The following is a 13,286-nucleotide window of genomic DNA, read 5'->3' on the forward strand; positions in this document are numbered from 1 at the left end:
ACTTGATTTGCCTTCTTGTTACCAGGTTTCTCACTCATTCCAAGTTTCTCTGCTCAAACCTTTTGTCCCAAGTCCATTTGACGAGGTTTTGCCTGCTAATGCACCCCCCCTCTGGAAGGGGTTGATGGGACCCCAGTTTATGCTCTTTGTAAGCTGCTGGACTCCAGGAGAAGGGGAGGCCAGTTACAGTATGGGAAGGTTATTACCCTGAGGAGCAGTGCTGGATACCTGGTGGAGATATCTTGGACCCGGGGTTGATGGCTGATTTCCACAGTCAGCACCCAGATAAGCCCACTCCTCATCCCCAGGGGTCACCCGAGGAGGGCTTTCCCTAGTTCGCTATCTGGTCGTTGTCTCAGGAGTACCTCCCAGGTCCAGTGCTGTGCTGGCTCTAGGCATGTTCCCAGTCATGCCACCGTGTGGGTGGTGGTTGTCGTGGTTGACACTGTCCCGTGCCTGTCTCAGACTTTTTGGGGGTACTGTCATGCATCCCTCCAGCTGTAATGTTTCTATAAACTCCATCTCATAGAATCCTCTGGGAGATTACATACCTGCTGACCCTCCACAGCACTCCAATGATTGTTCTCACGCTACGAATCTGGTTTGTCTATTCTTGTTGTCACATGACTAGACATAGTTAGTATAAAGCTGTTTTCCTCGTAAGGTGTTGTTTCTTCTTGTGACAGCTACTGGCCATTTTTTCTGATTGCCTTTATGATATTCTGACCTTCTCTTGGATTCTCTGACCTTGTCTTTTTGTCGCTGCCCTTTTGGATCTGGTTGCCTGGTTGTGTTTGTTATGTTTGTTCTTTTTGCATTTTGACCTTTCTGGATTTGACCATCATCTGTTCACAATACTGAGTTTCGCCAAACCCCATAACAATAAAGCCTAATTTATCATTTTTCATCACGCGCTTCTGGCTGGTTCGGTTTCGTTATGTTAAGGCACTTTTCATAAACGATTTTAGACAGTGGACTGAAACCAATGGAAGACAGAACCTGCAATTTTGGCACTATTCTTTTTGCTAAGCTACTCTTTGTTTATTCTGTCACTTTATTTTAGCACTGGTGCTAACTGCCCTGGTATCTGGATCGACGCTGGCATCCACTCCAGAGAATGGGTCACCCAGGCCAGCGGAACCTGGTTCACTAAGAAGGTTAAATTTTTCTCTTTCTATGACAGAACAAACATCTACTAATGTGATCCCGAACAGAAGTGAAACCCAACTGCAAGTATACATGTAGCATTTGGCTTTAATGTACTGTTATCTGTTTCCTTGTGTAGATTGTAACTGACTATGTATGTCACATAGTCACATACATAGTCAAACTGAAACATTTGAAACCATGCATACCCTCACAATAACTGATATGGTTATAATGAATCACCTGTCAGTAATCAAGTTAGTGATGTTGAATTCTTCTGTGTCATGTGTTTAGAGCTACATGTGGCACAAGACAAGAAAGCCCATCTCTGGATCCCTTTGTGTTGGAGTTGACCCCAACAGAAACTGGGATGCTGGCTTAGGACGTACAGTATACATACTTCCACATGAGGCTCTCTTGTTGCTTTGAAATTGATATGCATCAAAGAGATCCAGCAGAAGGTCATCACAAAGAGGCACTGCCATCTGTCACCTGTCTCATTTGATGTCTCATGAAGGTGCCTGTGGTATGGGGTTTATGCTTCAGCACCATAAAATAAAGTGGAGAGAAGAAACTGCTGGGCAGAGGTTTTTAAATACTTCTCAAAGAAGCAAGAGTGTTCCAAAAGCCAGGTTGACGCAAGCTTGAATTTCATTATGCATAATGTGATCAGGTTCAGTCCCACATTGCAAATAACTGAGTTTTTCTGCTTGAACACCCCTGAATAGTGATCGTGATTGGCTATTTATTGCTGAGTTCTGGTCTATCCTGTGTGGTCTGAGGTAAGAGAAGATGAGCCCCAGTGATGAGGCGATCTCTGAACTGAGACAATACGTACATTTTGTCAGCTGGGCACTGATCCGTAAAAAAGTACAGTCTCTTTTTCTAGTACTTTATTTCCTCGTCTATTTCCCAACAGATAGAGAGAATGTTAACATGCAGGGGCAAAAGAACCGGGACGATATGAGATATTGAAGTTAAATCTCAAAAAGAATAAAGACCAGCATGCTTGGTGGGGGTTGAGACATTTTGCAGCATATACACATTCTAGGTTTTTATGATTTGTCAGGACAGTGAAGAGATGATTAGCACCCTCTAGCCAGTGTCTCCATTCCTCTAAGGCTAGTTTTACCACCAGGAGCTCACAATCCCCGATCCCATAGTTGTGTTCAGTAGGTGTTAGTTTATGTGAGAACACGATAGGGTACAGTTTAAGGGCTTCTCCAGATCTTTGTGATAAAACTGCACCCACACCAGTCTCAGGGGCATCTGCCTCTACAGTAAACGGTTTGGAAGGATCAGGGTGTTTGAGAGCAGGAGGAGATGTAAAAGCCTCTTTGAAAGTCAAAAGCACATTCAACTTGAGGAGTCCAACTCAGTCTTCTAGGTGATCCCTTTAAGAGGGCTGTCAAAGGTGCCGCGATGCTACTTAAGTTACAAATAAAGAATGGATAGAATTTAGCAAATTCCAGAAAACATTGGAGTTCCAGGCGGGTAAATGAGGATATCATCAATGACAAACTTGCCAATCATGTAGCAAAGTACATGGTGTCAGAGCATTATTAATGTCATTAGTCATTAATAAAATAAATAAATCAAACAGTTGATAAATCAATCAAGCAATCTTTTTTCTGCATTTTCATTGTTGTTGTTCAGCAGAATTCCTGGTATTTTTGGATTATCAAATTTACTGCCCAAATTTCAGGTTAGTGGTGTTACAATATAGTTGTAGAAGTGATATCACAATGATTATTATGTAAATGATTTATATAATTCATCATCATAAAACTCTCTTAAAAGTCATTTTAAGCACAGTGTTACATGTAAAGGAAACATGATCACTACTGAAAATTAGGAAAAGTCAGTTTAACAGATATTTCACTTTTTTGTGGATACTCATTTGTTCCGCTCCAACTTATTAATTCCCAATTCCCACCTGCTAGCTTGGTGTCCCCTTATCACACAATGCTAGCTGGGAAGGTGAAGGCTTTGGAATCTTTTCAATGAAAGGAAGTTATTTTGCTTCATTACAAAATGAAGAGTGTGGTTTATCCAGTAAAAAGCATTAAATCACATAGCATATGCTCATATCTCAGTCCTTTCATGTGGGAAGGAGAGTAAAACGGTCATCTTTATCCTGCAGCGTTCATATGTGGCTGCTGAATAACTGAGATACAACCAGTTTACAACTATCAGCCACCAGCATGGCTTTTTTAATGACACCTCTAACTTGGTAAGCTAATGCTGCTTTCAGTTTTATCTTAGAAATATTGTATTTACAAAGTCTGTGAACATGAAAGTCACCACACTGTCATAATTACTAGTGACTTTCTAAGTCAACAGAAAAGTGGCAGCCGCTGATAGTTGTACTGTAAACCAAGTGTATTTTAGTTATTTATCAGCCTGTCTTAACGTCTTACTCTTATATCCAAACTCAAAAAAACAGTTGAGACATTCACTTGAAAGAGGCCCCGAATATTCTGCTGTTAGGATGAAGCAATCTGAACCAAAATAAAACACTGCATACCTTGATGTTTGTGTAATCCATTGCATCACATATGATGCTGGAAGTGATCTCTGTTTTCTGGCAGATACATGAAGGGGTACGAGGGTCTGCACCCAGAAGTTGCAAATGGAGGTTAAACATTGCGATGGCTGTCCGACGCCTACCTCATCGCTCCGATGCAGGGGCATCCCAGCTTGTTCAAAGCTCCGTATACTCAGGAGCACATCGCACATTGTTTCGTTCAGATTGCTTTGTCCTAGCAAGAGTTATTACAGAATATTTGGGGCCTCTTTGGAGTGAATCTCCCTGTATAATGCAATACTTCTAACTGGATAAAAGCATTACTCATCTAATTTATTTTGTTGCAGTTATGGAAAATAAGCTCTTTTTGACATCACACAAACAAATGTACATAAAAAAGCATCATTCCAGCACTTTCTGACCAAAACCACTTCAACACATTTCAGGCAATACTCATCACCTCTGAAGTTGTGTGTAAGAACTTTAGAGGAAGACCTGAAGGCAACGTTAAACTGTGCAAGCCTCTGATCCTCCCTTCTCCATCCCTGATTTAGAAGTTACTGAAAACACATGAATGCGTAAACTCATGATCACGTGAGAACTGGGAAGTGTGGGAAGAAGCTCAGACTTCTCCATGTTGTTATTCCATGACATCATTTCAACATGGCAGCCAATAAAACTAGAAATGCTAGCATGATTTAAGCCTTTTAAAGAGATTTTTGAGTGTTTTCTATCATTCCTTATCTTTGTGTATCACTATTTGTGTACAATGTTGATAAAAACAGACAGATTCTTAGATAATTGTAAGGTTAAGCTGTACTTTAAGGAACTTTTTATATCCACAGTCTGTGAGAGTTTGCATGAACGCTTTTAAGTGGCAAGTACGAGATTCAACTTTGAAAATTCTCTAGTAATCGCGACATGAAGGCAGCATGAATCTAGTGAGCTGAATGAGGTGTGTTTGAGCAGGAAACTCATTAAACTGTGCAGAAATTTGACAATCCAGGACCAGAGTTCCCCACCCCGGTTCTAGATTGTTCTACTGGCTGTTCCCTGAAGCTGGAGCAGACTGACCCTCAATGCCATCTGAATATGCAGACAACAGAGAGAACACCTGAGGGCAGTTAGCCAGCATTTATAAGTGTGTTACACGACAGAGCTCAAGAGATCGGAAACTGATGTAATGCTTGTGGAAACAGAGACTGTGAAAACAAGAAAATGACTGAATTTATGGAAAAACAAGGAAAAACTAGAAAAGCTCAGCTAAAGGAAAAACAGCCCAAGGCTCTCTAGATGAATATAAAAATCCAAAGGAAGTAAAAGGCAAACTTAAGGTAACTTTACAAACCTTTATTTTACCCAGCTTCATCAAATGATTTATCATGTTTCTACAAAGGCAATGATATTTATTTTAAAGGAAATCTTTCATGTGGAATGAGTACCTTTTGGCTGAGAGCTCCCTCTGTGTGTGAATGTGGGAACATGTGTTGAGACTGAAACCAGTGAAAGTGGTTTAGTGTTGTGAGAATAAAGAAACAAGCTAAAAATGATAAGAAATTGGCATGAAAACAGACTGTGGCCTGTGTTGTATTTGAAGTGAGGGCCAAAGTCAAGGTTGTCCATGTTCTCCACTATTTTGTTTTTCATTTATAGCAAACTAAAAGTAACTTTCACTGAACACAAACTTCAGCTGAACAACTATGCTGATCTGCTTATGCCACCTCCTGGACACAAAAGGGAGTGCATGCACAAATAAAGTCCCTTCTACATTTTTCTTTTGTATTTTCAGAAACAGAGTCAGTAATAAACATGAGGCCATAGGCAGGTTGCAGGTCACAACATCAATTAGCAGCTCATTTGTTTAAAAATAAATACCAAATAAGTTTAGAGGTGCCATGGAGTAGAAAACTGTATTTACATTGGATAGTTGAATAAGGAGAGGTCAGTACACAGAACTAACATACTATGAACCTCGAACAGTTTTGCAAAAGAGGGCGGTAAAATGGGCCGATTCCAAAAACCTAAACTGTTACATAACAGTCTTGACTCATTAATATATGCCCTCAAAATTTACATACACCAGCCCACGATCTAGCCAAGCAGGAGACAACGACAATGGAGCGACAGCAATGGAAATGGCAGACTGTTTGCAGAAATGTACCATTCCAGGTTGTGAAGGGATGTCGGCACTTTGCATATTCGGGCACGATTAATGATCATCTTTAAAAACGACTGAAATTGGTTCCTATTCACCAGCTTCTTAATCATTTTTTTGTTCCACCTTAAATGCTATAGCTTGTACATGAGCCAGAACGTAATTGCGGCACCATTTAAGGTGGAACAGAAAGTTTGTAAAACAAGCTTGTGAAAAGGAGGCCAACAACTCAATTCGCAGTTGTTAGTTTGCTCTGCACATTTCACTCCAGCCAGTTTCTCAAACCTTGAACAATATCGAGCAGCTTCAATCAGCATCAGACAATAAAGAGACTGGAGAGAGGGCAGTTCAAACTTTATTAGCATCACAGCCCCAACAGCAACCTGTAAGAAGCAGTGCATGATTATTCTTTGGTGGCAATATATCAGCTAAATCAAGTTTGGTTCTCTTAATATTCTAAGTATTTAGTAGTAGTAAGTATTTTTTCCCCTTTTTCCTTCCTCAAGTGTCACATGAAGGTCTTTGTTCTGTTTGATGTAGGCGTTTAACCAGGTCTAAAAACAGACCCGTGGTGGTGGTGCTGATGTGGTAAAATATAGGCATCACATTTACTGAGATATATAGATTGTATGATTCAGTGTACAAAGAAGTAAAAGAAATATTTAATACAAAATCCAAGGCTTTTGAAATGACTGACCCACTATTCTTTATTTTTTACACCTATTTAAAGTAAAGCGTAATATTTTATGTTACATTCTTCCTTTTTACAGCTGGGGCAACAAAAAAAAAGTTTTTCTGACATTGCAGTGACACAAGATGTAGTAATGTTTAAGTGTAATTCAAGCGTAAGACATAGATATGCTAGATATGTAATACATAGATATGTAATACCACTGACCATAACACCACTGACAAAATCAATGTTCTCAGTTAATGTCCTCTTGAGAAACAACAGAGAATCTTATTGTCTCAATATTGCTTACTTTGCTTGTTTATTTATTTTTTATTCATTTATTCATTCATTTGAAAATTCATCAGAAGATTGGCTCCTAAAGCATCATTTAACCCAACTGTTGGTTCAGGGGTTGTTCTTAGTGTGCTCCATGATGACTATGAGGGCCAGCCACGTCTCTTAAACAGTGGGGACAATCTGATCAGGAGGCAGCAAGAAATTGTAGCGACTGGACTGCAAAGGTCTCAGCTCAAAGGTGTATGAGTACTTGATGCCCTGGTCATAGGTCCAGTCAATGGAGCCACCACTAGCTTGGTCTGAGAGATACAATTGAGAATTTGATTAGAGGGAGAATTTTGGTATTGGTAGAACAGAATCAGCTGGTAATCAATATGAAACAGGTTGATTTCATTAGTGACATAATTATAATTACTTCGTATGTTTGGCAGCTGTATTGCTTGGATGTCCTGCTCTGCTAAAATGAAATCAACCCTAATATTTGGGGTTTGGAGAGTTTATTCCAGAATTATTTTAAGGGACCTGCAGCTGCTACTCAGACATGATAAGCCCTAAAAACAATAAATAGGGTGCATCAAACACTTCCAAATTTTGATATTTGCATTTTGTAGGTGTACAGAGTGAGAACCTCTATATGTTATGCTATACAGACTGTACATGTTTTCATTTATCAATATTCTCTCAATACCCAGCTTGCATTGTACAAATACATCATATAACCATTGGAAATCCCTACCTGTCCTGACTGTTAGCCTAGCCACTAAGCTATAGGCTAACAAAACAAACATGCTAGCATTAGTGTACGTCAATCTTCAAACAAAATTGTAAAGAAATCAGCAATTCTATCTTTATTCGGTGGAAAATGAGTGCCAGAGACGTTTTTACCCTTAAAGCCAGAGACTAAGTTATTTCGGTAACCACGTAGCGACCTTATTAACTTTTAGCTTGTTGTTAAACTTGGGAGTAGATGAATTAATCTCTTGCTTTGTTCTGCTTACAAGCGACGTTGATGATGCTGCCATATGTGTAGCTCGTGCCATACAGACTCTTCAAAGCAGCAACAGCCTCCCCTGCAACTTCATGCTGCAAGAACATACAAGGAAAGTTTATCATGTAACACAAAGCACTGAAAGACGTGAACTACTAAGTGTCAGGTGTAGATAGGAAAGGAAGTTCTATTTTTCAGGTCTCACCAGCTCTGCCTGGTCCCTGCAAGGAGTCTTGGTGTAGCCATAGGGGTAGAGCAAAAACTGAGAGTAGCTGTGGATGGACACAAAGGCTTTCAGGTTGCCATGAGCTCAATGGCCTTGACCTCAGACTCTGAATGGGCAGAAGGTCCATGGTCTTCATCACATGGGTCTTTACTGGAACCAGGGCCTGGAGATTAAAGTGCTTAGATCTTTAGCTTGATGTATTATTGTACGTAAACTATAAAAAGTCAGTATAACTTTGCATACAGTACCTCCAAAGTTAGCATCCCAGTTCCTGTTGGGGTCAACCCCAACACACCTGGATCCAGGATTGGGCTTCCTTGTCTTGCGCCAGAAGTGGTTCTGTTCCTAAACACATGGCAGATTAGAAGAACCATAATTTATTTGGTTACTGTGAAGGACTGTAACCGTGTAACAGATCTTATACGTGGGTTAATGTATGAACATGTGAGGGCTCACAGAGGTGTGGGTGAAGTGGAATCCATCAGGGTTGGCGACGATCTCCAGGAAAATGTCGAACTTATAAAGGATGGCAGTGAGAGCAGCATCACATCTATAGGAATCCGCAATCTATATGAGAATACAAGTTAAAACCTTCTTGGCAAACCAGGTTCCACAGGCATGGGTGATCCATTCTCTGGAGTGGATGCCAGTGTCAATCCAGATAACAGGGTGGTTAAAACCAGTGCTAAACTAGAGCAAACAGTGAGAGAGCAAACAAAACATAACTTAGAAGAAATGGATAAATATGCTACAAAAAAAAGTTGTTCCTTTTTGTACACCTCATTCTGTCCCCATCTGTTTTACTGTGTTGCCTAAAATTATTTATTTAAATTAAATATTAAAAATATTAATTAACAGTAGTGACTTACCTTCAGAATGTTCAAGGGTCGGCCCTCGTAGCTTTGACCAATCACAATTTTGCTAACTAATTTAGGGTTCTCCTTCACCAGCATGTCAATGAAGGTATAAATCTGAAAGTCAGAGCTACATGGTTAGAACTGCAAATCTGATGGTCAGTCAGAGGTCAAACATCAGTGAACATTAATTTACATAAACATGTTCATGGATCAATATCCCTTTCCTGTTCCTGCAACACTTCGTTTGATTAGTCGCTGCCATCTGATCATGGCATCAGTGTGTGCTAACTACTCCTCCCTGAGCCACTTGAAAATTCATAACATCAAGTAAAACTGTTCACTTAATCTATCCAGGATGAACATGAAGATAAAAGTATTCGGTCAAAATATGAAAATCTAGTCTGGATCATCATGAATATGATTCACCTCAATCAACATTAGTAAATCTGTTCAGGTACAACATGAAGATAATGGTCATGAATAGATTTACTAACGTTGATTCAGGACCATTATCTTTATGTTATTATTAGTAAATCTATTAAAAATCAACAGGAAGATGATGGTTCCGGGTCACAATGTGCAGATCTATTCAGGATTAATATGAAAATGAGGGTCCTGGATCAACATTGGTAAATCTATCCAGGATGAATATAAAGATGATGATCCTAGATCAACGTTCGTAAATATATCCAGGATCAATATAAAGACAAAGGTCCCCAGTCAGCGATACCACATCTGTTCAGAATTAATGGTCCTAGATAAACATCAATAGATCTGTCCAGGATCAACAATGTAGATGATGATCTTGAAACATTAATAGGTCTATTCAGGATCAACATGAAGGTGATGGTTCTGAATCAACATTAGTAAGTCTACCCAGGACCAACATGAAGTCATCTTCATGGTTGTGGTTCAACATCAGTAAATTTATCCTGGATCAACATTAAGATGATGGTCCTAAATGGCTATTAGAAAATCTCTCCAGAGTCAATATCATAATGATAGTTCTGGGTCAACATTATTTCAGAGCACTTAAGGATGAGGGACCACTCTGACTACTTTAATGATGACCCTTAACACTGCTACTCCTAAAACTATTTATAGTCCTCATTTAAATGAATCATGAACAAAAGCTTGAATGTTCTTGGAACTAAAATAAGCTGCAAAATGCTTTAATGTATTTTAAAAGGCTTTTAAGAGGATATGCTAATGTTAGCTACACATACAAAATACTAAGGATGAATCGGAAATAGCTCCATACTACCTACACAGTGCACCATGTGAGTCATGTAAAATAGCACGCTATACATCCATCAGGTAATTGTGCCTTCATGACTGAATCCCAAACAGCTCTTTGTTAGACATATTATGCACTGTTGATGAAGTGCACTACACAGGGAGTAGGGGCCGTTTGAGACTGTGCCTAAGAGTGCTCCTTTAAGCTGACATGGTTGACTTCTGATAAACGCATAATGTTTATCATCACTGATGAAGAATAATTGTTCAGGAGGACCAAAACTTAACTTTGATTACATGTTTTATTCTATTATACTCAGATTTTATTCTCAGTAATTTGTGATTATTTTTATTAATCCATTCATCATGAAATTTTGACATGGTGTAAATATTCAAATTCTATAAACCAAAAAAAAGATTGTGTTCCAATAGTATATATATATATATATATATATAAGCTTATTTCAAACACATTCCCTTCAAAAGTCTTCCTGCCAAAGACGGCCGAAAACAGAGATGCCAAAACCAACAGCTTTCTCATTTTGCCTCCTGTAGCAGAGCTGCTCTGTGACTTTAGCCTTATATACTGTTTCTACTCTGATGGGGTCGTCTGAGTTGCTGCACAGAACTGACAACAGAACAGTTCCTACTTTTCTTCATGAAACAACTGACAAACAAACACAGTTACACTATAACAGTCCTAACAGCCTAAATAAGAAATGAATAAATAATAAAGTTTGCCACATTCAAGTGTTGCTTAGATGATTATTTTTCATCAGTACTATTACATATTTATTATAGATGTTTAATATTAAGTTATATATTTAATATTAAACCTGTTAGTTCTATTTAAACTATACAATTTTATATACTATATTACAGCACATGCATAACAGAGCAAATATCATTGTATAATGATTAATGCTTCATCAGCTTACAGTACTCAAAAGAAGTCCCTTGACACTCTCTGAATACCACTAACATTGTGTTTATGTATTTTGTACCAAAATTTATTTTAATAGTAATAATTTAAATAAATAAAAATGAACTGAATCTCTGAAACTTCAGATGATCCTGTAATTAACTGAAAACTTAAGTAAGACAAGTAAAAGTACTGAAACATTAGTGTCTCTTTCCTTTATGCAGATCAGTATTTAATATTTTGTTTTAGTCAGCATTTTGTTGCATGTCTTTTCATTTGGATGACAGCTTTAAATCTCCCAGGAATGGAGTGAATGAGGTTGGACATTTGATGCTCAGTCAGGCTTGTTGGACGTTGTTTTGGATGGTCAGAGGGAGGCAGTTTTTGAACACGACCTGCACATTTTATTTTTTATTTTGAAATTTTCAGCATATCTTTAATGTTTCTTACTGACAATTTTTACGGACAGATTTTAAGCAGATTAATTCAAATCAATATTCATGTTTTCTTAGTTTTCTAACTTTCTCTGTTTTTCAGAATGTTATGATGCCAAAACATCATGTCCCCCTTTAGACACAATGTAGGTTTGTCATGAACAGTGACATTTCCCACAGGATCTTAGCTTAAAACTGAGGAAGTCCAGAGAGTGAAATAAAGATCTTTGTTGTTCTTACCAAGGCCTCTTAAAGGAAAGTTTTGGCAAAAATGTATACAATTTTAGTGTGATTTAAGTGAATTGGAAGAAGTTCTGGGGATGTATTTATGGAAAAGATTTGGGTGACTATTGACTTCTAGTGTTTGTTAGCTACACCGATAAACTCACAGCTCCAGTTTAAAACTAAAGAAGAATCATTTGAATCAGTTGTATCAAACTGTGCAGAAATCCAGGACCAGAGTTCCTAAACGCAAAGCAGACTGACCCTCATTTCCATCTAAATATCCAGCGTTTATAAGTGTGTTACAGGACAGAGCTCAAGACATCAGAAACTGATGTAATGCTTGTGGAAACAGAGACTGTGAAAACAAGAAAATGACTGAATTTATGGAAAAAACAAGAAAAAACAGGAAAAGTTTAGCCCAAAAGGAAAAACAGCTCAAGGCTCTCTAAATACATTTTAAAAACCAAAGAAAATAAAAGGAACACTGGTTTTTTTCAGCTTCATCAAATGATTTATCATGTTTCTACAAAGGAAATGAATATTTATGGTAAAGGAAATCTTTCATGTGGAAGGAGCTCTTTTTGGCTGAGAGTTTCCTCTGTGTGTGTGTATGTAGGAACATTTGTTGAGACTGAAACCAGTGAAAGTGGTTTAGTGTTGTGAGAAGAAAGAAACAAGCTAAAAAATGATATGAAACTGCCATAAAATTGTGAGACAGTGGACTTCATGCCACAGACTGTGGCCTGTGTTGTATTTGAAGTGTGGGCCAAAGTCAAGGTTGTTCATGTTCTCCAGTATTTTGTTTTTCATTTATAGCAAACTAAGAGTAACTTTCACTGAACACATACTTTAAAACTATTCCAGTGTGGTTGTGCCACCTCCTGGACACAAAAGGAAGTGCACGCAGAAGATAAAGTCCCTTCTACATTTGTCTTTTGTATTTTTAGAAACAGAGTCAGTAATAAACATGAGGTCATAGGCAGGCTGCAGGTCACGACATCAATTAGCAGCTCATTTGTTTAAAAATAAATACAAAATAACATGGAACTGACATACTATGAACCTCAAACACATTTGCAAAAGAGGGTAGTAAAATGGGCCGATTCCAAAAACCTAAACTGTTACATAACAGTCTTCACTCATTAATATATGCCCTCAAAATTTACATACACCAGCCCACGAGCTAGCCAAGCAGGAGACAATGACAATGGACTGTTTGCAGAAATGTAACATTCCAGGTTGTGAATGTCGGCACTTTTCATATTCTTCCCGAGGAACCGAACTGTCATTGGGCATGTTTGATGTTCATCACGAGGCTGAAGTTGGCTTCCTATTCACCAGCTTCTTCATCAAATTTTTTGTTCCACCTTAAATGCTACAGCTTGTTTAGGAGCCAGAATATAATTGTGGCACCATTTAAGGTGGAATGGAAAATTCTCAAAATAAGCTGGCAAATAGGAAGCTAACTTCAGCTCCCACATCTTTAACAGGATTCCAGAAACTTTAATTCAAAGTTGTTGGTTTGCTCTGCACATTTCACTCCAGACAATTTCTCAAACCTTGGACAATATTGAGCAGCTTCACTCAGCTTTTGAGAATG

The 13,286-nt window shown here is 38.4% G+C and overlaps 1 pseudogene; it reads right to left on the minus strand.

Annotated features, from left to right (window-relative positions):
- Positions 1-6,906: 6,906 nt before the first annotated feature.
- Positions 6,907-11,953, minus strand: LOC118806519 (annotated as a pseudogene).
- Between the last annotated feature and the right edge of the window lie 1,333 nt (positions 11,954-13,286).

The sequence above is a fragment of the Colossoma macropomum genome, unplaced genomic scaffold, assembly GCF_904425465.1.
Source record: "Colossoma macropomum unplaced genomic scaffold, Colossoma_macropomum, whole genome shotgun sequence".
NCBI classification, from domain to species: domain Eukaryota; kingdom Metazoa; phylum Chordata; class Actinopteri; order Characiformes; family Serrasalmidae; genus Colossoma; species Colossoma macropomum.